Source organism: Oryzias melastigma, linkage group LG21, assembly GCF_002922805.2.
Source record: "Oryzias melastigma strain HK-1 linkage group LG21, ASM292280v2, whole genome shotgun sequence".
In the NCBI taxonomy this organism is placed as follows: Eukaryota; Metazoa; Chordata; class Actinopteri; order Beloniformes; family Adrianichthyidae; genus Oryzias; species Oryzias melastigma.
This window is the reverse complement of record NC_050532.1, coordinates 23449352-23471516: the sequence shown is the minus strand read 5'-3', so window position 1 is coordinate 23471516 and position 22165 is coordinate 23449352. Positions and strand designations below refer to the sequence as shown.

General features: G+C 39.5%; 1 protein-coding gene across 2 annotated transcripts in view; it reads left to right on the top strand.

Annotated features, from left to right (window-relative positions):
- The first annotated feature begins 1511 nt into the window (after positions 1-1511).
- Positions 1512-22165, top strand: part of adarb1b (adenosine deaminase RNA specific B1b) — a 145528-nt gene continuing 124874 nt past the window's right edge. For both annotated transcript variants that reach the window (XM_024286327.2, XM_024286326.2), the window contains exon 1: positions 1512-1894. The gene's annotated coding sequence lies outside the window, so the exon portion shown is untranslated. The remainder of the gene's footprint in view (positions 1895-22165) is intronic.

The window sequence follows — 22165 nt, the reverse complement described above, 5'->3', positions numbered from 1 at the left end:
GCTTTTTACTGTGAGAACACACAGAGTTACCACCATGAATCCACTCACCCCTAAATAAAAAACAGTTGAGGAATAATTCATGACGCTCAAAAATAGAAAAACAAATTTGTGACATGTTCACAAATCCATTCAACCCACTTCAGTGTATTTTGGATGTTTTACCCTCGTTAAGTATTTGAAGCAACAATAGAAAAAGCCTCCATGAGGCCGACAGACCAGTCGGCCCTGAAAAAAAACACACAAAAAAACAAACATACATTGGAACATCTGTTTGAAGATGAACAAGGTGGATTAGTGACTACAATAATGGAAAAGTATGAAAATAAATTCAAAACACGAACATTTGATATGTTATGATGTATTGAAGTCTGTGGAGATTTTCTGTCAAAGTCTCTTCATCTGACTCAACCATGCCGAGACATCAGAAACAACATGAACTCGACTAATTTCTCTGCGTAAATGAAGACTTCGCCGTGTCGGCAGAAGCTAGCGTTAGCATCGATGCTAACATGCTAGCGGCGTGTTTTCAGACATTTCTCCTGAGACGCTGTTAAGCTACATCGCCAGAGTGGTTGATGAACAAGGACAACAGACACAAAACCCATCAGCGAAACGTTCTCCAAGTTTGAGTCGACTGTAGAAACAAAGATTGAAGATCTCGCTTCCTGCCAGACCGAAGCAGAGATGCGCATCTCCGGCTTGGAAGACGAGGTGATCCTGCTGAAGAGCAAAGTGGAGAAGCTACATACTGAACGAAAAGCTAAAATAATCGATCTGGAGGGCCGCTCTAGATATGATAAAAAAGAATTTGTTCTAATTTTCTTCCACTGACAAAAGGAGTGCCACATGGGTTAGGTTTTGGGCCCACTGCTATTCTCAATTTTTGTAAATAATGTTGGCCAGGCAGTGCAGATATCATTTATATGCGGATGACATGTTTTTTTTCTTTTACAGTGCAAACAAATCTCTTGAGGGCAGTGTATCTGCATTACAAAATGATTTTAATGTTATTCAGGACAGACTTCTAAAGCTTGAGCTTTCTCTAAATGCAAACAAGAGCAAATTAATGCTCTTTTCAAAAACAAGAGAACTGCGCAAGTTGATTACACAGTTGTCACTCTTCAGGGTACAAAAATAGAGACCGTTAAATCTTTTAAATTGAGTTTATTCCCAAAGTGCTGGGATTCTCCTCACCTCCGTGACCATCGACAGAGCGCACAGAACCCCCGGACCGCCCGCAGATGCTCGACCTCGTCCCGTCATCACCAAACTCCAGCATTCCAAAGATGTGTCTGCGATTCTCTGAGCTGCTCGAACGGTGAAAGAACTGAAACACGAGGGCCGACAGCTTCATATCCTGCCAGACATCCCACTGGACGTTTAACTTGACAATTTTTGTTTGTATTTTTAGGTTGCAGCAATCAGCAGTAATCAAACAAAAATAATAAAAACGTGACCAGACAATAACTCTTTTTTTAAATAAAAATGTTTTGTTGAAAAATTGCAATAATAAAATAAAATAAAATAAAATAAAATAAAATAAAATAAAATAAACGTTTTGAGTGAGTTTCATATTTGTCCAGCAGATGGCGACAAATCCCCATGTTGTAGGCTGAGCAGCCACAGAACAGAAGTGATCCGTTTGAAAGCGAGTCCCCTCCGCGCCGCTAGGGGGCAGTCAAGCATGCCCTCCCGTTAGAATCAACACAACAAGCCTTGTAGCCGAAGAAGTGGCCGACACTGCAGCAGTGCATGCGACCGTACAGCCGCTCTGTCAGCCTGTGTTCGTCTTTCCTCACCAGCAGCGGCGACGCGGATGGAAAACGGAGCGCCGTCTGTGATTTGAGGCAGCCGAGGACAGCGGACCATCCCGACCTGCCCCGCGCCGCCCCGCGTGAGTAGCCGTCACGGTGTCATTCTGGGGTCTGCGGGAGGTGAAACATGCTAGTAGTAGTGCGTTGTTGTGGGTTCCGGTCGTGTTTATATAATAATAGGCGGCTAATCCTCGCGACATCACAAAGCGGCGGCGGAATCAAAACAGTGGCGTTTGACCCGAACGGGTCCGGGCGTCCCGCTGGTGCCCCCCGCTCCCCAACTCCCCTTTCATCTTTCCTCCGGTCCATTTCGGGGGGAGAAGGGGGGGTAGTAACCGCATCGCGCTCAATTAACGGCGGAACCGTGACATGATGAGAGCGCCGCCAGCTGCCGCAGTGATGTGGCGCAGGTATCTGCGCAGAAAGACACGCAGCGTGGGAGAGGACACGCCGTCCACGCGCAGGGGGAAGTGGAGTCCCCCCCCACAGACACACCAGTTATATCTAAGGTTTACTATTTATCAAAACAAGTCCATTCACGGACCAAAAAGCTGCACCTCTGTGCAGAGCTGGAGTGTTTTGATGCTGGGAGCATCCCCGGACTGTTTGACAGCAGCACCAGCTTTCTGCTGACTGCACGCTCACAGCAAAAAGTGCTCATTTGCTGAGTTGAGGTGGAATGGAGGTTTTAGCAAAATGCAGCAGCTGCAGTCAGCTGAATCTGTGCACGCAACCTTGGCAAACGGCGCTCTGAGCTGGGTTTTAAAGGGCCCGACTGCACTTTTTCTGTGTTCTGACTCTGAATGGATGGAAGATGAGGAGGTTCTGCAGCTGTCAGTCATTCCTCCATCCTCCTTGGGTCTTGGGGTCCCCCACAGCGGTGACGGGGAGAGGGGGTGTCCATCACTTCCATCGATCCACATGTTGCCACGGCCCGTGGGCACGGTTGTGTAAATCCTGATGCTACTCGTCACAGGGATGCGGGGCACTATAAAAAGCTCGTCCTCGGGGTTGGAGCTGATGATGAGGAGGGAGAAAGCCACAGGGGCTCGACTCATTTACTGAACGAAGCTGCAAAAAAAAAAAAAAAGACGGCTCTCTCTAACATAAGTCCATAAATTTGTCTGAAACCTGACATTGAAGGAGCATTTAGAGTAAAATCGCTGAATAGCTTCACTTTTGGGCAGATTTGAAGTCATTTGGATATCTGAGGGCCTGACCTGTTGGAGCAGGTCAGCTCTCGCAGTGTTGTGAGATCTCCAGCATGTTGGGAACAATTTTCCGGACAGCAGCGGTAAAGGAAAAGCCGCGGTCTGTCTGTGGAGAGATAAACGCTGCTCCTGATAGCGGCGCTCTAATTACAAAGGGGATTTCCTTCCCTTATTTTTGGTCATTCAGTGTCTCGAACGGAGCGCGTTTCTCCTCCGGTGTTATTTACTTTATCTTGGAAACTTTTCCTGCGATACTCCAAGCATCCTGTTTCCTCAGCCGGTTGTTGATTTAGGTGACCAATCAGCTGTCATGTTGGCCAATCAGCAGCCTTCACCGTCTGAGATTAAAATTCTTCTGGCTTTATACAGAGGAGGAGAAGACACTCGTGATGTTTGGAGGGCTTGTGTAAGACTGGAGGTTTGCAAATATGCGCTGCAGCTCTCTGAATGTGGTTTTGCAGGGGGTGGGGGGTTTACTTCTAACTTCCAAAAAAGCTTGTCTGCGAGTGACTGAAGGATTGTCGCCTCCTGACAGCTAATTCCTGGAGTTTCATTGCACACGTGAGATAAAAGTGTTATTAGGGGTTCTCTCCATCCCAACTTGGAGAGATTTGGAGTCGATGTGGAAAAAGGAAGAGCGAGTGGGTGACGATCAATAAGTGGGGGGGGGGACTGGCACATTGAGAGCGACCCTGTCTGTGGCCGCAGGGAAGGACAGCACTCCTGACAAAACACCGATTGACACCCTCATGGAGGACAAATACAGTCAACATGTCAGCTGCTCTCCTCGATTTTCATTCATTTCATGACTACAAAGCAGCTTTCAAACAACCAAATAAGTGACTGTAATTGTTTGGTTTTCCTGCTTTCTGCTCTTAGGAGTTTTTTCTCCTTGTGCAACGTCTCAGGTAACCTGAAGCTGGTTTTCGTCCTCTGACTCCATCAGCTTGAGGACTTTAGCTGCTGCTGCTGCTTCTTCATATTCTCTCACAGACCCACTCTGATGTAAATGGTGCTCTTGTGGATTTTCTTTTCCTGATGATGGACATATTTTAAGTAAATTAAGCTTAAAATTGCATTTCTGGGTATTTTCTTTATTCAAATCACTGTGAATCAGGAGCAGATGAAAAAATGCTGTTTTGAATAAGAGCTTATTTTTAATGGAGATGATATGCTGGATGGGAGACAAGCTCCCTTCTCTACTTGTAGATAAAATCCTTTTTTGGATCAGAAAAAAAAAAAAATCAGGAAAAAAAAAAGATGAAGCCTAAAAATATTTTTTTGCATAGCTTTAAAATATATATTTGAGAAAACATATATATGTATTTCAAAGCATAAATATACACTCACACATCTTTGAACTTTGAACATTAAAAAAAATGTAAAAACATAGTTTCTGGTTACATTTACAGTATATATGTCTGGAGACCAAATCTACAAAAACTAACAGAAAAGAATGCTTAAAATGCAATTTTTCCTTTGGCCCCACCCCCTTAAATCTTAAATGAAAAAGTTAAAATTAAACTTTCATTATTTTTGGTATTAATTTTAGTATTGAAGCTAACTCTGGGAACATTTAAATATTTCAAATAAATATTATCTGTAGTACACGTGCAGGCAAATTTCTAATGAACTTCTGCTGCTCTGCAGAAACTATGTCCTAAAGATTTTGGTAAAAAAAAAAAAAAAAAAAAGACTATTTTAATGAAAAGGCCACTGGGAACCATTTCTTGAGAGCAAACCAAAAAGTGATCGGAGTGGACCTTGAAGATGCAGGTACTCCTCTCTATAAGCCAGCCTCTCTTAAAATTTTGAAATATATCTACAAAATTCTGACAACAGGCTGGGATATTTTAAGAACAAGTATGCATTTAAAAGATAAATCTGAAAACAGTCAGAACTATTTTTTAATACCAACAATCGTCCGATACCAATATTAGCGCTGGTATATCGCTCATCTCTACTTGAAATGTTCTTTCTTGGCTTGTTCTACTTGCTCTCACAGAATCAGCCGTTCGTTGGCTAAAACCATAGAATCTGGGAGAACTGGGTTGTGTTTTTTCTATTTTTTACCAGCTGCTCATACTGAACACCAGCTGTGTTCATGGCTGACTGGTAACCTGACTCCACTTTGACAGGTAGTGCACCTGCATCCACGCTATTCCTCTGTGGATGCCGCATGCTCCACAAACACACACGGCTCTGCACCACGACTCTCATCTGTAGACCCTTCTGCTGGGGTCTGATGGGCTTTGGAGATGCAGTGGCTGAAATGTGCTCCGCTCACCACGTTTCACCTCCACATTGAGCTAGTTGGGATTTATTACAGTTTTTTTTTATATTCTCTGATTAAATTAACACCCTGAAAGCTCGGTTTCTTTTGTTTTGTCGTTATGGTCTTTTTCAGCAAATAGACTACGCAGACTGTACTTTGAGCTAACACTATAAGGCATTTCTACCAAATGTGTTCAAATGTTTTACTATTTGTATAATGCAAAACATCTACGGTAAAAAAAATTAGTAAGTGAACACTCAACCTGGATTTATTATAATTTTTTCAAAAATATGTCTGTTTCACTACTTTTCCAAATTTCCTCACTAATAAATTTTAACCTTTGTTTAGAATAAAAAGCTAATAAAAAGCAATGTTTTGTTTTAATTTTTTTTGCAGTTTCACTATTGTGCTTTCTATTTTTCTAAAAGTTTATATAGTTTATATTAATTTCGTAATCAATTTTTAGATTTATTTTTTGAAGAATTAATTAACATTTTATATCATCTTTCTTTGTAAAATGTCTACATTTGATCATATTGGTCTCAAACTTTTTTTTCATAGATTATAAGAATATATCTAAGTGTTTTGGCTCGGGACAGCCACCTACCAATACCAAGTCTTATTAAAAATAAACACGATTTATTGACTTCAATTCTTTGTGAACTAATGCCTTTAGATAAAAAGAATATATGATATTGTAAAAAATAATTCGTCTAATTTAGTAACTTTTTTTTCCTTTTTTTTTTTTTTTGTTCACTGCAATTTGAACCGATCCTATAGATCGGCCCTATAAAGGCTGCAGATGATGTTTGTGACGTGTGTTCTTGAACACAGAAACACAGGTTCTTGAACGCCCATGGTGTTCACACTGAACAAGCAGGGAGCGGTTCCTTTTTCAACTGTTCACTAGTGCATGTCCGCCACCTACAATTGGAAGAATCTTGGTGTGAAATGTCAAAGCGGGGTTAATCTGGCTAATCTTGCTTTTTCTTTCACACTTCTATTCCAATATATAAAAGACTTTTTATATAAACTGCAATTATTCATTTCTCCTTTGTGATCAATTTTCAAACTGTTGGTACTTCTTTAAATTAAAAGAGGCGCCATTTATTCGCCACTACCTAGTTATACTTTTAATGGCTGCGCATTTTGTACAAAAATGTACTTAAAAACTTGTGTAGCGATATGTGATTGCAAGAGCTTCTATTTCTAAAACATGCATTTACATACTTTTTTTTTAAAATTATAAGTGAGCACTTGGATGCACATGTGAGCGCAGCTTTATAAGTTCACACCGCTACCACATGAAAGTGGGCTCTTGAGAATCTGTCAAGTGTTTGGAGACATCTAATTGGTCAGTCTATAACTTGAATAACTTCACTATAAAAAAAGAAGAAAATTAGGATTAGCAAGAATATGTAGAAACAGGGTTTCTCTGACAAATAACATGACTGAGTAATTGCTGTTTTATTTTTTTTTTTCCTCAAAAGACGTCGATGGGATTTTGGCTTCCTGGAGCCAGTGGCTACTTCCTGTTTGGACTGCAAGGGGGGAGGCGTCACTCATTCCAATTTACAGTCAATGATCTGACTATCAAAATACAGCAAAGAATATACTTAAAACAACAGATCATCATTTCTGTTAGCTGTTTCTGTTCCTAACATGTTCTGGTCCTTCAGGGACTTTTTATGTGCTGAGATTGAACGATTCACTGGGTATTGATGCTTCGGCATTATGGGCTTCTTAATGCCTATTTAACATTAATGGAGTCCGCTGGAGGAGGGGCTTTGAGACACACACTAGAACCTCATTACACAGCACAAAAGTAAAAAGAAATCATGAAATCAGGAGAATATTTGTCAAAATGTGGGATTTAAGTCCCAACTTGAGCACTTTTGAATAAAAAGCTACTGTGGGGGCATGATATTACTCTGCTTTTCCCTAAAAAAAACAACGACCTGCTGACTGCAGCTGCTCACGGTGACGGAGATCTTCATTTTTGAAAGAATATTATATAATCTAGTTATGCTAAAATTAAACCGTTTGGGTTATTATCCCTTTAAAAGACGGAGGTTGAGCCAAAAACATTCCAGCAGCCAGTTGGATGTAAAAATAAAAATAATTTCCTGCCCGCTTTATTTTTTAATTTTTTTCTAAGCTTGGCATAAACTCGAGCTGGAACATTACCTTCATCTCGATGCAGCAGAGAGAACACACGGTTTTATTTGAAGGAAAACTAGAACTTTTTCCCAGAAAGAGGAACCAAGTCCTTGATGTGTTTCAGCAACACATGGATTCTTTTTAAGTAGATAAGTATGGTTTAGCTTTTGCCCTTCTGAGATATAGTGTTTGGAAAAGTTGCATCAGAACAGATGCAGAGCAATAGAAGCATAATCCTTTAATCTTGAACGCACAGATAAATTGTGCATTATTTTGTCGTCTTCTTTGTCTTTCAGCTGCTAACTTGAAAGGTCGAACCGTCCATTCTGCATCCCCCTAGAACCAAGGGACGACTGTTTACTTGCACGAAAATATTTTTTTTTAACTTGGCTTGTTTTCCTGTCATTTGTGCTGCCCCGACTAGTCCACTAATCAATGACTAATTGACTATTAAAATAGTCGACGACTAATTTAATATTTGACTATTTGTTACTTTTTATGAAATGAAGTCAAGTGTAGTAAAGTTCAAAGTTATAATGACATTCTGCTAACTTTTTGGACTATTTTGGCATTTATTAAAGTTTTTTTAGGCTATTTTGGAGTTTAGTTAATATTTCAGCTACATGCTAGCTGTTTTGGCTAACTTAGGCTTTTTTTCAGTTTTTTAGGCATTTTTGGAGTTTAGCTAATATTTCAGCTACATGCTAGCTGTTTTGATTAACTTTGGCTTTTTTCAGTTTTTTATGGTAATCTGGCATTTAACTTATATTTTAGCTAGCTATCAGCTTGAACGTCTTCAGCTACTAGCTTCAGTGACTTCAGCTATCAACATCATCGTTTATAGCTATCAATTTCAGCATCTTCAACAATCAGCACTAGCATCTTCAGCGGCCAAATTCACCTTACAGCATTCCCATTCCCACTAGGGATATTGCAGGTAATGCTATATATTTAGTTTTTAGTTAGTTTAAAGCTAATGATGGTTATGATGTGTTCTTTACAGCTAGTTTGCCCATGACTTGATTAGTCGACTAATTGGAACAGTAAATTGTTGAATAAGGTTTGTCCAAGATATGTTTTATGGTATTGATAAGACGTTTGTGGTCAATCTGGACCTGATGTTTTTTTATTTATTTATTTTTATTTTTCTAAAATATACCCCAACTTTGGTCTAAAAGTAAAGTTTAGAAGTCATGAATTTACATAAAAATACCTCAAAATTAGGCTTTTCACAGCTATAATTTATGTCCGTTGAAAATAAATCAATTAATTACAGTTCATGATTAATTAAACACACGAAAAAATAAACTCATGACAGTGCTAATTTTCTGTGCCACAAATATGTTCTTTTGCTAATGGCTTTTGTCATCTCCTCAACAATTTGAATAAAGAAATACTCAGAAATGCTATTTTAAGCTTCATTTTTTTTTTATACATGCCCTCCATCATCAGAAAAATACCACAGAAACATATTAAAAACACCAAACACACCAGTTTCATCAAAGTGGAGCTTTAAATACTTTATTAAAGGACCACCAGCATTTTTACTCTAATTAATGATAAAATATGGAATGTGGATGAGAGGAAAACTGAGTAATCAGAAGAACAACAAGCCCATCGCCCATGCTTACATGCACAGCTCCATTCAAACCACTGACCCAATTCTAAATGAGACAATTTTTTACCATTAGGTTGTTTACAAGAGTTCTATATGAGATACTTGGTTTATATTTGCCTTTACATGTGGTAGAGCACAGGCTCATTGTCATTAATCTCATTACACATTTCAGAGCCATCCACCCTTGTGTTGTTTGCGCCCTAATTACATCCATATCCCTGAAAACGACTCGGATTTCTCCTTTTCCCCCCCTAAAGTATGCCTTCTTATTTCCCACAGTCTTCCTGTTTTGCAGCTGGAATCTAGGGCAGCACTGTTGTGTTGGAAGATGCTTTGAAAAGTCTGGCAGGATGTGAAGGTGCAAGTAACGGTGTGTGCAAGTCTGCATAATGTGACCAACCTGCGCATCCTTCACATGTCCTTATTTGACTTTTTCTGTCTCTCGATCCCACCTTATTTGGACTCAAGTGATCAGAAAATTGCTGTTGACATCGTTCTGCCGTTCATTAGATGAAGTCTGTGTCATAAAACAGAAATAACTTGTTGGAGGGGGAGAGTCCTGATGAATTCTGCAGGTAGGAACATTTTTTATCAGTTAGATTGGGACCCAGAGAGGTTCTGAAGTGGAAAAAAAGCTGTTTTATTTCACTTGTACGGTTTGCTGAGGATGTAGAGTGGAAAATATTCAGTATTTATATTTAAAATCACCTCCAGGTACAGTTGGGTGATATGAAGTTGAGATATAACTCAAATTTCGAATAGATTTTTATCTTAAAAGAAAAACCAAAAATGTATTGGTCTTATTTGGCTACAAAGTACAGACTTTGTGGTAGCTGTGATGGTTCTGCTTCTGGCTTTTTCCCAGGATCCAAGAATGGTTTGTCTTTGCCGTTGGAGCAAAATGGGGCGTTATTTCAACTGCCGATTCCATTTATTCCTTTAACCCTTTAAGGGCGAACGTGTCGCCCCAGACACATTTGGACACGTGCTCTTTGAATTACCGTAACTCCTGAACCGTTTGCTCTATTTTAAAAATTTCAACAGTTTCTGAAAGCTGAGACATTGCGCTTTCTTGTGAATATCGGTTCATTACGGTAATTCTACCCAGAAGCCCGCGGGGGGCTCCGTTGTTTACCGGTGAGACAGACGGAGTGGAGGAGAGATGCAGAGACCGGAGCGGTCGAAGAGAGTTTTTAGAACGGCGAAAAAAATAAGAAAAATGTCTGAAAGACGACCATCGTGGCAAATATAACCTTCATGGAGGTTCAGAGAAGATTTTGGGACCGAAGGAGCAACAAGAAGGAGTCATTTTTGGCGAGAAAAGGTAACATTTGTGGAGCTGCATTTCCGTGTTTTTTCCTGAAGGAATCAAGCAGTTGCTAGCTAGTTTTTACTCTGAAACACAAACTGTGTGAGAGAAATGACATTCAGATGTCAGTTAGATTATTTTTTACTCATATATTATAAGTAATCTTATAAAATAGGCATATATTTATGTTTGTTCAGGAAGTAAATATCATAATAAATAAAAACCATGTTTCTTCAAGTGTCCTGTGGGCTGCAGCTGATGATGCTGGAGGACCAAAGAGGAGAAAACGTGAGGATGCTGGAGGTTCTGGTGATCTGGTCAGAGATCAAAGCTGCTCATCACATCAACAACAGTGGAAGAGATTCAGAACCATCTGATGGAGATCCTCATCCACTGAGATTCAACCCCAGACGGATCCCAGGTGTCCAACCATCTCTAAGTACAGAAAACCATCACCAGGTGAAATCTTTTCCCACTGATGCTGCAAACTTTGCACCAAGAGCACTTCCTGGAAGTTTGGGACTTTGGACTGTCACTGGCAGCATCACCAAGACCTTTGAGGAGCCAAAGAGGACAGATCTCCACTGTGTCACCAAAAACGCCTGTAGATATTTGGCATTTTATGCCCTGTTTTTTGCACATTTAGAGGGAAATATACAAAAATGTTGTTGTAAATTGCTTGACATTGAATAAAATTAATCTTTTAACAAACAAAATCTGTTCTTCATGTACATTTGCACTGTTTTTCTCACTAAAAAATCTAAAAATCACATTTCGATTTTGTGTTTTTTTACTTTTTAAATTGGTCTAACACTATTTTAGAATAAAAAAAATGTAAAATGATTATTTATATTGAAAATTCAATGTCTTCTGGAAAAAGGGGCAAAAGCACACATTTTTAGGACATTCTCTGACCCTTTCAGAGTCAAAATTAGCAGAAAAGTCCAGGCGGACATTTTGAGGCTTAGGCCTTAAAGGGTTAAAAAGCAAAACGGTGAACGCAAGCCATTCCGATCAAGACAAATACCTTCCAAACACTGTAACAAAGGGTTCTGTCTAGTCTGTAGCCAAAGTTGAACGTCTAGAGAAAATTTGGGCCAGCAGGACAATCCAGAAGTTGCTCAACAAACCACTTTAAAACAGGGGTCCAAAAATATAAACAGTGGACATAAAAACATATTTTTGACAGAAATTGAACCCCATACGGCCCAGACTCTGTCTTCAGTGACCCCAAGGTACATTGAGTTTGAGAACATGTACTTCACAAGGTTATCAATTCTTATGGATTTAATACGACTGAACATTGTAGGAAAAACTTTTGTCTTTGTCAAGTAGACGAACCGTGACATGACTAGACAGTAGAAAGATCGATCAACCTCCTGTCATACTATCAGCTCTACATGAAGCACAAATCCCTAAAAGAACTACTATTCTACTACTCATAACCCCCCCCCCACCCCACCCCCACACACACATTCTTAAGAAAAGTCCAAAATAATCTCCCAACTTCCAGTTCCAGACTCATCCTAGGAAACACATGACCATAGCAACCAACAAGCACAGTCCTTTCTCCATCAAAATGTTTATTTTCCAATTATTTAGAAAGTTCTAACTCCTAACCCAGGCTATCTTACGGCGCCAAACTGAATCAAAAACAACAAATCAAGTTAAACTAATAACTACGACTGTTAAAATTTGATTCGTTCCAAAGAATTTCTGATTATTTTAATCCAGTTAGTACTGATTGTTCCAAAATGGCTAACATGTCCTGACCATATTTTAATAATGGCCTGTAGAGGCCCGGATTGCCTTACCGTTTTCCATTTCATGTCATTAACTGGCTTAAATTAGAACCAGAATTGATTTTTTGTGGTGTTCTTCACATACAAGCAGAGGTCAATCAATAAATCAGACTGTACAACTCACTTGTACCACATCATATTTGCTTAAGGGCACTGTTGCTAATTATGTGCGGTGTCAGACTCAGAGAGACTGTTGCAGAGGCTTCAACTTGGTGGGATAAAGTAAGATTTATATTAGCATAACTTTATTTGACAGTTGCGGTTGCTATTTTGAATTTCAATTGCAAACCGTTCTGCAAAACCACTTGTAAGCAAAGAGTCAAGGGGATAAATTTAGCCATGGTGTATTGCACAGATATAATGATGGTTTGAACAAAGCTGTGAGGCTAAGTTCTGCCATGCCACTGTAGAGTTGGTGGCTGGTGCAGAAATTAAGGCCCGACCCTGGCAGTGTCTGCGTGAGAAAAAAGTTTTCCACACAAATGCACGTATAAGTTCTCCATTAATCCTTTTTTTGTGTAAAACAAAGTCATAAAACATAGATGGTGTGAGGAGATGTGCTTAAGTACTGTGTTTTGGTCTGAATTTATTGGTCCTTCCAGGACTTTACAATGTTCAAATTGAATCAATTCCTGCACATTTTCCTCAACACAGTGACTTTACCCAATCCCTGCCACTTTACTATACTTTTGGCCAGTTGTTTTCACGTAAAGAACTTTCAAGTTACCTCCACAAGTTAAGTTTAGAGGCTCAAACTTAAACGTCATCACTCAAACCAATCACACAGGCTTAACGTCCACACTTCCTTGTACTCATATAGTCTCTACGTTACAACAAAAATTACGGCTAAAAATTATTTGGGCGTATCTTGTAACGTTTGTGCTGCACAAACAAAAGTAGATGCTTGACGAGAAACAAAACGCATCCGTCGTTCTTTAGGTGAAATATGAGCTCATTTATAATGTTATCAGTTATAAACATTGACTGTATTTAAGAACTGGATTCGGAGAGTAACGATACCCATAAAAATGGTTTACAACAAAAATTCAGTTGCCATTTCATTGTGATACGAATGATATTGTGTTGGAGCCAGAAGTTGTCAGTAAAAAAAATAAAAAAGTAAGCAATGATTGGTCAGAGTTAGGGTTTCTATGGTAACCACTAGGGATGTCCCAATCCGATCACATGATTAAAAATTGACCCAATCATGTGAACAGAACTGGGATCGAATGCTTTCTCCCGATCAGTATCGGATATTTAACTTATTCTCTATTATGATCGATACTTTATATTTCAAGGTTATTATTCCATATAAATACTCCACTAGAAGTCTTTATGTCATGAACGGATCACAACATGTTATTGAAAGTGGAAAACCGTCTAACCTTTTGAACTCAGGATGTGGGGGCCAGCAGACAGTACCTACTTTTGTTGTGGCATCTGATAAGTATTATCGAAAATATTGATATTCTTATAGCAATTTGTAGAAAAAAAAATTGTAACTTCCAGATTTTTGTGCTGCAACATTCATAAACGGACCAGTTTTACGTCAGACAATATTTTCAATTCAATTTTATTTATATAGCCCAAAATCACAAAGAGATTTGCCTCATTGGGCTTCAAAATATAAACAATTGTTAAAAACTAAACAGACTACATAAACTGCTTATCCCTGCCCTTAGACCCTCCCTCCCGGTAAGGAAAAAAAATAAAGTCCTTTAAGTTTTGACAGATAGATACAACCAGAATAGAAACTGATATCTTTAAAAATGTTGTCTAAAAGTTGTGAATTCATCATGTGTAAAACTTTATTTGTATCCTCCTCGTAACTTTAATATGTGGGAACAACTTTCACAATAAATCCATATTTTCAGGTTGTTTTTTTTGCCTGTTAAATACATCTTTCTGTGTCTCTGAGGTTGAAGGCTCTTCTTCTGTTTCCTCACTGCCTCTTTTTCTCAAAGCAAAGCAACTTTTTCAAAGACTTTTTTGTTTTTGTTAACTTTGCTAGCTCGGGGGGGGTTTCAATTTACCGGTTGTGTCTGATGTTAGCGTCCGGAGCAGCTGCTTTAAGAAGGTAGCAGATGTAGGTAAAGACACGAGACAGAGGAGAGCATCCTGACACGCATCAAGAGTGAGTCAGAGACAGATGTGAAGCAGAGAATCGGGTAGTTTTCCAAAATAAAACATCCTTTGGAACCAGATTGTAAAGTGGAAATAATGTAAGTTATTTACTTTCAAGTGATCCTGGTGTTTGGGACCGCTGATCTAGTAGAGAAAACGATAGAACTTTGATATGTTTTTCAGGTAAATGTGTACATTAAACAAAACTGCTAGGTACAGTTCTGTCTCCCTTGCAGACCTGATGGTAATAACTCCTTCACTAATCTCTTAGGTGGAAATCCTTGTGCTCCCTAAATCTACAGGCAGGATTTGCCAATCACAAAGCAGCATATTCCATCTGTGCATATGGATGGCTTATCTGTGTGCATGATTTACAAATCCAAGCATGCTGACACTTTGGATTTAGGTTTTCCTGGTCTGTCTCTGAGCCCTGAAGCCTTCACTCGTCGTTCACTCTGCACCAGGAGTCCGTCGCTAACATGTGCAGCACAAACCGAGCACTCCGCCCTGTTTCCGTCGGCGGTTTCACACAGAGCTATATGACCGGTTCCACCTACGTTGAGTCGTCTGAAGTTATAACAATGCAGAGTTTAGGCAAAAAAGCTGCAAAAAGCGGCATTAATACCAGGGTGTGGGTGGAGTGGGTTTTCTGACCATCTGGCACAAGATCCAGGCAAAAGTACATCCAGCTTTAACAACTCTTACATTTCTTCATAGTTCCACAGTAATTTGTTAAAGTCCCACTCCGATCACCTTTTGATCACTTGGATAATCATTACCAGTGGTCTTTTACTTATGATTAGGCCATTTTTAGGTAAAATGGGAAAAAAATCACTAGGGATGCACAGAAGTGAACATTTTTGGCTGATGCAGAATAATAAATAAAACACTTGGCTGAACACCGAATATTGACCGAATATCAAATGAGGATGTTAAGTTTTTCTTTAGTTTTGAAGTATTGCAGTAAAAGCCAAAAATAAAAAAGGCAAACCATGACATCTGAAATATCTTAAATTGTTTTATAGACAAAACACTAACAATGGTGCTTTTGTCAATAAAGTGCATAAGAAACCTGAACGTTTGCTGATCTCTGCTGTAGACATTCCATCATAGAAATTCATTCCATTACCTTTTTGTTATTTTGTTTGCTTTGGGGGTATTTGTTGCAATTTTTTTTCCATCTTGTCAAAAAGCCATAGACATAAAGCAGTGCCGCTAACACCGCTAGCCATTTCCTCGTGCTGTTCCAGGTGTTTAGCTTTTAAACGCCTGATTAACGCAGATGTGGTGAAGGTTTTGACCGATGAACGCCCTCGCGAGAATTTAGTTTCACAGCCGCTGCAAACTGGATGTCTTTTTTTGCTGGGCTAGATTGCTGATTCATGTATGGCAAGCAAAATGGGTCAATAATCACGCGCCACTATTCGTCCGAATGTTGTTGTTGTTTTTTTTTTTTTTTTAAAATATCCGGTGAATCCACAAAAAAAAAAAAAAACAGTCCTTTTCTAGGATATAGTTTTTGCAGAGCGGCAGGAGTTCATTAGAAATTTGCCACTGAGTTGTGTGCTGTCCTGACTTCCCGCCATCTATCCGCTAGCTTGTAGCCCCTCACAACAAAGCCTAACATTATTATTGGGCAACAAAAATGGCAAGCTATTCAGCCGTGGAGTTTCGAGCCAAATACCAGCTCAGACGAGGAAAACGAACACTTATATGGGTCTAGTCGTCTACAAGTGGATGCACCAGAATGGAGAGCTTATGGCTTGCTGTAGTAGCTTCAAACTTTCTTCAACTTCATTTTTTTGTCTGATTTAAAAAAAAAAAATTAGAAATGCAATTATAAGCTTAATTTTCTTTCTATATGTCAGAAAAAACATGACAACAACATGTTAAAAACACCATTTCATCGGCGTGGATCTTTAAACCAAAGAGTCGCAGCGTCCTGCAGGCAGCGATGAGCACGTGTGTCCAAGCGTGACGCAGCCTCCGAGGATGGATGATGTTGCGCTTTTGCGTGACATTCTCCTCTTCGCTGACGGGGGCAGCATCACCGCTGCTCCATCACCCCTGTCCCCAAATTATGGTGAGCAAGAGAGCTTCAGGTTGTAGCCATTATTCATGCACCCCCCCCCCACCCCCCTTAAAGCCTAAAACTCACATTGAAGCAAAACAGCAGATAAGTCTCCACTTTGGGGAAGATGATAACCTTTAAAGAGGAGGTGTTGTGAGGGTACAGACAGCTCCAGGTGATCTTCAACTTTTTTTTAAATATGTTTTTTTTACTTTTCTTTTCACCCTGTTCCTGAAACAGAAGAAAGGACAAATGCGCATGCTGGACCTGGTTAGCATCAAAGCGTGAGATAACAGTCTTGCGTGTGTCAGCTTTCACGCCAGAGTTTGGCCCTTCATGGACATAAATGTCCCCAGGCTAGCATACAGCATCCTTTACATTTTAAGTGTATTGATTGAAATAAATAACTGTAAACTATTTGTTTTTAAAATCCCCAAAGTCTAGTCTTGCGTGAATGCACGACTCTTGGTTGCGGTCTTTTGGATGATGTGATGAGGAAGCGTTTTGCTCTAATGCTGTTTGCTGTAGCGTGTTTTTTTTTTTTTTCTATTTTATTTTTTTTTAGTGATGCGAACAAAGTAGATTAAGCAGCAGAATCGTGTGAAGCTAAATGTTTTTGGTCTGTGAACAAGTCCGAGTGTTTGTTGGTGCTCTTTAACCCCTGCTGGTGGAAGCTTATGGGGCTGAATGCTCAGACTCTCTGCTGGCGCTCATCGCTGCAGGCTCTGTTTCAGCCACATTACTGGTCCGTGCGAGTGGATGGACTGATTTGCAAATGTGCACTTCTTTTTTTGAAGCAAAAAAAAAATGTTGTTACCAATAAAGATGCACACTTATTTGCTGATATTAGGTAAATGTAACCTGCATTCTTGAGCTTAATTATCTGTTTGACCATAACTTTTTTTCTGAGCTTCTCGTATCCCTAGAATTATATGAATATTCAGAAAAACGCCAACATCGTCAATGAAGTTTTATTCCCTGTTGGGATTTGACTGAATTATTTTCATATTTTACACTTTATTTTTATATGTTAGTATTTTCCTTACAGAAAAAGTCAAACTGTTCACAGTGTATAATATTTTAAAGATTGTCTAATATTTTGAGCAGAAGAGCACAATTATTTCCCCCAAAGCAAATAAAACCAATTTTTTGGGGTTTTCAAAGCTAAAAACTTTCAAGTCCTGAGATAATAATGCAGTTTTGTTAAGTGCACTAACTCTCACTCTAAAGATTTCCAATAAATACATTATTTTCCAGCTAAGTTATTTTATGCAAACAATTATCTGAGGCCTCCTGTTGCCTTTTGCTGTATTTACCTGATTTATTTACAAGAATTGATGCTGTTTATTAAGAACTATTGGTTTTTTGTGTTTTATTAACTCCATTATACATTTTATTTTTACATCCTAAAATAAGTTTACAGAAGAACACATTTTAAGCCAGTTTTAATCTGTTACTGAACCAAAAAGAAGGTAGAATTTGCTAGAAAACATTTTTTAAATATGATTTGTAATTTTCAAAAATGTTTGTAAAAATCATAGACTTAACACAACATTTAAGCAAATAAAAAAAATATTTTAGGCCCGCACAATGAATAGAAAATGTATTGACATTGCGATATCTGTGGGGTAAACTGCGATAAATGGTTACCTTAAATGTTTACACACATGTTTAGACATAGAAACCATTCTGATTTTTAAAAAGCCAAAGCGCACACTACTTACATTGTTTTTCCAGTACTTGCAGTACAATTTATTTTGAGTTTTATATAAATAAAACTGTTGCAGTAAAATGGAAATGATGTATTTGTTTTTTTTCTTTCATGTATCGAAAGTCCTACTGCAATATTGATCACGCCTCGCAATTTTTCCTTATATTATTATTTCTACCTCGTGCATTTTACATTAAAACTTAAAAATTTACTGTAAAGTAACACCTTTACCATATGTGCAATGTGTACTTATAGCTAATTCATGTAAAAAGTCTAAAATAATGTATTTTTTGGTGGGAAGTATTACTTGATTTCTTTTCCCAGATTTATTTGAGTTTTTTCTGTCATTTCACTCCGTATTAAGTTCTCCTAAAATGATTGGAAAGCGTTCTCAGCGGACGTTCCTGTTCTTCATATTACCCAGATGCTTGTACTTTTGGAAGAAGTGTACCTGTCATTGTCTTTATAGAAGCTTTTAGATCTCCTCTGGAGCAGAGCCAAAGCCACAATGCCCGAGGGCACGGCCACAGTCTCCTGCCAAGTCCGTGAGAAGTCGCCCTGTGTTTTTCCAACGCTGTCTTGAGCACGCCGATGGAGCATATGCCTCCGACTAACATCCACCCAAAGGTCGACATCATAACAGTTCACTGAGTGTGTGTACCTTCCCCTCAAACCATGCGCTGTGTCATGATCACACGTGTTCCTCTGTGGATTAGAGCAAAACCATCAATAATGCAGCCCACTGCATTAGCTGTGAAAACACTTCTTCTTGTTTAATAATCCCTCCTTTCTCCCTGCTTTCATAGAACACGCGCTTAGATGGTAAATCTTCTGCCCACAAAGTTGTTTTCCAAACTTTTTAATGACTAAAGTCACGTTTAGCCCCTCCTTGTACTTATGAAAATTAGGAGTGCCAACAAAGATGGTGGAACTAACCCATCTGGATCTCACTTTAATGAACTTCCAGATGCACCGAGAGTTGACTGTAGTTGCATAAAAAGGTCAAAACACAAGTGACTGCAATAAATGTCTTACTTAACCAAAGAAAACACACAGTTTACGAGTGGAAAAAGTATTTTTTAGTAACTATTATGACTTGGACCCTTCGGAACAAAGCAAAAGTTGTCTTAAATTGTGACAAACTCCAGTAGTTGATGGGCTCTGATCAGTTCAAAGAGTCATTCATTTCATTTGCTTTAGAAAAACCAAACCCAGCGACGCCTTTGTTTTGATTGCTGTCGTGCTGAGACAGGTTGGCTAAACAGTGATTGGGCAACGGCTGCTTTAAAGAGGCCTTTGGTATCGAGCGCTGCATCAGCGTGACAGCTGTGCTGATCGATAGATAAACTCTGTACCCTCCGCGCTCTTCCCGTTCTGAAGCTGGACGTGGATTTCAGGGAACCGGGGTGGGGGGGTGGCAGGAGCAGGCTGAAGCAGGTGCTGCAGCTGATCCATGGGGGCATATTTGTGTTCTCTGCTCACTCAGTGGGAACGTTTTAATTTGATCCCTTTGTTTTTATAAAACAGGTCAGGATTTGCTTTACCCCCCGAGCAATTTGTGTCAGCGCTTGTAAAGAAATAGCAAAAGAGCTTTATGTTTTTGAAAACAACTTTCTCTTTGCCATCGCTGTTGAGGACACTCCACTGCATTAGCAGCTAATGGTATCATGTTTTAAAAACCATGAAGAAGCTTTCATTTGGCCATCAAAACCCATTTTCCATTCTAAAAACAAGTCTGAGAGCAATTAGACTACTTGGTGGAAATCTGTTCAGCATGCAGACTCATTTTCCAAGGATAATGACGGTATTGTTTGTTGTCTGATGTGAGAAATTCCTGCACATCTCATCAGAATGGCCAGTTCTCTGACTTTACATGCCTCCGCTTCAGGTCATTTGCCATTTCCAAACCCAGATTGAGATTTGACTCAACGGTGGAATAGGAAATATTGATTTTGAACAAGCAAAGCTCATGCTTCTAATTTTAAAAATTGATTCTGTGGCTTTTTGACCTATTTTAATCTAGAGTCGAGGTTAGCTTTGTTCTCTGCGTTAGGAAACTGTTTTTGGAGAAATGTCGCTTTGTATCAGTCACAGTGAAAGATGTTTTCTTTGTTTATACTGAACCAGATTTTTGCCTCACATTTGGACACTGTGGCACAGCTGGGGCCAGTTATTGGGAGGTTTGAGTCAAACCTTTAGTTTTGAAGGCCAGAGATCCAGGAAACTGATGCCCAAGAGAAGATGAGCACAAAATGTACCAAAAAACTTCTTGAGATGTTCATATTTTATCAAATTGTCAGGTCGACAAACATGCTTAATTACATCATAACTTGAATAAAAAAGCTGGTTTGCCTATGACTCTGTAAGAAGAAAACTCTAGCTGTTGTTTGCTTTTAGCTAAACCAAAGAAGGAAAATACAGAAAAACTGTAGATGTTGTATAAGGAAATATGTTAACCCTTTAACACCTGAGATGTCGCAGGTGACGCCAAAAGAACATAAATCTTTGACCGTTTACGTAATCAACGTGAAGGATTCTAACGGCGAGAAAAGCAGCTTTTCATACCGGCTTTGCATTTTTGAGCAACGCATAGCTAATGTAAAATGTTGCGTGACATCACAAAGAAGTTTTTTTCCACATCAGAATTAGCTAAGTTTGCGTTGATTTCACTTCACAAAAGTGAAGTGTTACACATCAATAACCCCCGCGACAGAGGGCTCTGTATCCCTCTGCTTGGAGAGTTGGCTCTTAAAAAAGCGATGTGGGACAACCCTTTCACTAAAAATGCCCCTTCAAACGGAGGGGTAGGAAAAGGGAAGAATTTGGATTCAGCTCAAGTGTCCAAAAGATACAAATAGAACAAAATCCGACTCTTTTAGTGGATTTGACGGCAGCAGAAGCACAGGGTCGCTCTGGTGTAAACCAAACACGCAAGAAATCCCAGTTCCCTGCAAAGTAAACTCTGGTGCTGAAATGTAAAAGCAGGCGGACTATCCAGTGAGTGAAAGAAGTGATTCAAGTGGAAGACATAAGCACTGTGCATTCCCAGAAGGAAACAAAGCTCACAGTGCAAATCCAGGGAAGTTGAAAATCAAGGTAAGGTTGTAAAATGTCTCAGATGTGGAACGAGGGAGGTTGGAGGCTCTGATAAATATGTGATGCTCAGAGGACTAGCAGAGTTTTCTCTTTTTTTTTTTTTTCATTGTTGCTGTCCTTTGGGCAAACCTGCCCTCACAAGAGCAGCTGCAGGTAAATGTTCTGCTCTGAAAAGAACAGCTAGAAAGAAAATTTGCTCAGATGAAGGTGTGACATTTGTTGGCATTCCTCACCCAACAAAACTGTGACCAGATCGCTGTCCTACTGCGAGTTCCCTTCAAGGTTGGTCAAACTTTATCTGACCAGTATCGGCAGGGTTGCACTGTGAAGTAGTGGTGAGCACTGGCCTCACAGCAAGAGGGTCCTGGTTCAAATCCCGGCTGGGTTCTTCCTGTTTGCATGTTCTCTCCATCCGTGTCTGGGTTTTTCTCCCACAGTCCATAAACATTCATCATAGGTTTTTTGGGGACTTTAAATTGGCCCTTAGGTGTGAATACGAGTGAGGTTGTTTGTCTCCATGTTGCCCTGTGACAGACTGGCGACTGTCCAGGGTGTCCCGCCTTTGCCCCTCAGTAGCTGGGCCGGCTCCAACAACCCAGTGAACTCATGACCCCAACAGGAATTCAAAGGGGTTAGAAAATGAATGGGTGTCTATCAAATATTCAAAGATTATTTTTTCATTTTATAAGAAAATTTGTGGTTATCAATGTCCGTGGGCTTGTAAAGCCTGAATGTTTTGATAATTTGGACATTTCCATTGATAAAGTGGACTCATTAAACAGTTCCGATCCGTACCTCTTGAGGGCCTCCATCCATTGTATGTCCATAGAAAAATGGAACGGGATGGTTGGGGCGGAGCTTCTGTAGCCACCCGTTGATTGGCAGAAAGTGATGGCAACATTAGAATGCACCACCAAGCTAGCATTTCCGTTTTCCTCTTTACAGCGGAATTCTTCTTAGCCGCCCGCAATCCT